This window comes from Elephantulus edwardii, unplaced genomic scaffold (assembly GCF_000299155.1).
Source record: "Elephantulus edwardii isolate Elephantulus edwardi_28Jun2011 unplaced genomic scaffold, EleEdw1.0 scaffold00573, whole genome shotgun sequence".
In the NCBI taxonomy this organism is placed as follows: Eukaryota; Metazoa; Chordata; class Mammalia; order Macroscelidea; family Macroscelididae; genus Elephantulus; species Elephantulus edwardii.
Genome location: NW_006400323.1, coordinates 196335 through 199932, shown reverse-complemented (window position 1 = coordinate 199932; position 3598 = coordinate 196335). Strand labels below are relative to the sequence as shown.

Below are 3598 nucleotides of genomic sequence, written 5' to 3'. Positions count from 1 at the left end.
TGTGCGAATATACCACAGCTTCTCTAGCCATTCGTTTGTTGATGGGCACTTAGGTTGTTTCCAACTCCTTGCTATTGTGAACAAAGCTGCAAAGAGACCATAGCTGACATCCAAGCAGATATATGCACATTTGGTTTATTATTACTATTAAAGTTGATAATCGGCTTCCCACATTTCCCCTTTTTTGTATAAATCATAATTTTGTGGTCATCAAGACAAGCATGATTTCTTCAGGATTCATTCTTGCTTGTTTTCTGTTCTCTTCATCCTTTATGTACAGTCCAATAGATACAACCAATTAAGCAAAATAAGTTCACAACATACTTCCAAAATTCTCTGTGTGATCAGTAGGATTCAGATTGGATATTCCTTGAGTCTGTTTTTATTGTCATATACCTTGTGTTGCATTCCTTAAGCGTCAGTTTCTATTGCTGTATCACTAAAGTCCTTGTCAAAACCGATCTCTGGCTTCCCAATGTACTATGTGATGTTTTGTGGGCACTTTCTGTTCTTGTGTGTGTTGTGTAATGTGTGTGTACTGTGTCCTATTGTGTGTGTTTTGGGTGACAGGTGAGTACTCTGGGACATTGTGTGAGTACTCTAAGATGTTGTGTGTCTGCTCTGTTAATTACTCTCAAATGTTGTGTGTGTTCTCTGTGTTTTTCTTTGTACTGTGTGGTGTGTCTGTGTACTCTGTGATGTGACATGTGTCCTGTGTGCGTCATTTTTCTGTTTACTGACATTGAGAAAAGCAAATTATGTCATGGTTCCTTTCATTTTTCCAGTAACTGTTTCTATTTTATAGGTTTTTATCCTTTCTTAATACCCTGAATCTTAAAAGTAGACTTAAACATTACTTTTTTTTTTTTTTTTCACAGAAGTCTGACCTCTATGACTTCCTTTGTTTTGGGTTTTATATTGTCATACTTGGATTTTGGCAGGTATTCAAACCTTTAGTGATCGAGAGTCTTTATTCCATCAATATACACAGATGAAATTCTTAAGGACGAGCCCACTCTGGCCTTCCATGTTACAACAGATGTCAGCATTGCGTGGCAAAGCTTTAGAACAAAACCAGGATGATGACTTTAGGTGAGTTTCAATCAAATGAAAAAAAAAAAAAGGAAAACTTTCAACACCTTTTAGGAAACAATGACTTGTGAAACAGCCATCAAAACATTTTAAGATTTATAAAAGTAAATATAACAGCAGTAGTTTTGGTAGATTTTGTCTTTGGAGAGTCCTAAGGTAAAACCTTTACGCTTTCATTTTGGTTTTACAATGGGCACATGACAGCACACTTACAGCTTAGTGTGGTCTGTTTTTCACCAGACATCAAACAGTACAGGACGTATATGAAGGGGTTGCACAGAATCACCGATGAAAGCTGCATTAGAATTAACAATCCTCCCTGTTTAGAAGAAATTCTCTAGATGTACACCTGTTGTGGACTCACCTTGCTGAGACCACGCATTGTAGGTGACATACGTAACAAAGATTTCTGTGCCTTCTCATCCCTGTGGATGCAGGTGGAGGACTATTGGGAATGAATGAACAGAAACATGAAAAACTTCTATAAAGACATTTCCTTTAGTTTTTCAACAAACATTTATCATTTTTATTCACCTTTATGAATGTACAGAAAATAGGAAACTTATTGTTCCTCTCCACCTGTACTAGGACATTGAGAGATGACAGCAGATGGAAAAATTCAGAGTGTAGATAGACTGTATCAATGTCACAAATGTGCTAAATATGTTTTTTTCTCTTTTACATTTAAGGAGATATTCAAGGACACATGTCGCAGAGAAACGTAACGAAAGTAAAGAATGTGTGAAAGCATTTTCACCATCAAGTCAAATCATGGCGCAGGGAAGAAGTCACATGGGAGAGATAAGTTTTGAATGTACGAAATGTGTGGAAACGTTTCCTCGATCACATGACCTCTCTGAACATAGGCAAACTTATAGAAGAGAGAAACTTACTCCATGTATGGAATGTGAGAGAACAGTTTCCAAATCAAGTCACCAGACATCTCATAGAAAACTTCATGGAGTAGAGACACCTTCTATGTGTAAGGAATGTGGGAAAACTTGTGCCACATCAACTGACTTCACTCCACATCAGAGAATTCATACAGGAAGGAGACCTCATGAATGTAAGGAATGTGGGAAAACTTTTTCACGATCCAGTTCCCTCACTGAACATATGCGAATTCACACAGGAGAGAGACTTTTTGAATGTAAGGAATGTGGGAAAACATTTTCTCTATCAAGTAAACTCATTTCTCATAGAAGAATTCATACAGGAGAGAAACCTTATGAATGTAAGGAATGTGGGAAAACATTTTCTCACTCAAATACCCTCATTGAACATAGAAGAATTCATACCGGAGAGAAACCTTATGAATGTCAGGAATGTGGGAAAAGATTTTCTCGATCAAGTAAACTCAAATCTCATAGGAGAATTCACACAGGAGAGAAACCTTATGAATGTAAGGAATGTGGGAAAACATTTTCTCAATCAAATAACCTCATTACACATAGAAGAACTCACACAGGAGAGAAACCTTATGAATGTAAGGAATGTGGGAAAACATTTTCTCAATCAAATAACCTCATTACACATAGAAGAATTCATACAGGGGAGAAACCTTATGAATGTCAGGAATGTGGGAAAACATTTTCTCATTCTAGTACACTCATTTCTCATAGAAGAACTCACACAGGAGAGAAACCTTATGAATGTAAGGAATGTGGGAAAACATTTTCTCGATCAAGTCAACTCATTTCTCATAGAACAATTCATACAGGAGAGAAACGTTATGAATGTAAGGAATGTGGGGAAACATTTTCCTGCTCAAATAACCTCATTACACATAGAAGAATTCATACAGGAGAGAAACCTTAGGAATGTAAGGAATGTGGGAAAACATTTTCCTTCTCAGGTGACCTCACTAAACATAGTAGAATTCACACAGGAGAGAAGACCTTTTAAATATCAAGAATGTGGGGAAACATTTACGCACTCACGTCAGCTCAGTAAGCATAGAGGAATCCACCCACTGAGGACCTGTTAAGGCAGTAGCAATAGCAATAGGCAGGAAGTTTGCTTCAATATTGTACACACGTAATTTGGTATCATTCATACTACCTATCAGTGCTTGTCTGTGAAGCCAGGGCATTTTGTAAACTTTCTGTGAAATCCCAGACGTGTAAAATATATTAATTCAAATGCAGAATAAACATTTCCACCCAAATAAATGCAACCTAAAAACTTACACTGAGCAGTGCTTTGTTCTGTCAGCGTTTGGCAATCTTGCAGAAAAGGAAGTTGGTTCTTTTACACGAAGGAAGACTTAACTGTATTAAAGACTCCATGAGACGCTATTTATATCCTAAGTCCCTAAGTTGTCCTGGAAAAGGGTTCCTCATGGGAATGACCTCCCTTTACAGAACAACAGTTAACCCTGGCGATGTGGGTGGAGAAAGGTGGCATCTAGCGTCTATACACACACAAAAAAAGATGAGAAGTGAGATCAACAGTTGGGAAACAGCTTGCTTCTTTGGACCAACTTTTGTATTCTGGCCAAGCTGTT

General features: G+C 37.5%; 1 pseudogene; it reads left to right on the top strand.

The window, feature by feature from the left end:
- The first annotated feature begins 2070 nt into the window (after positions 1-2070).
- On the top strand, positions 2071-3079 carry LOC102843951 (annotated as a pseudogene).
- Positions 3080-3598: the final 519 nt, after the last annotated feature.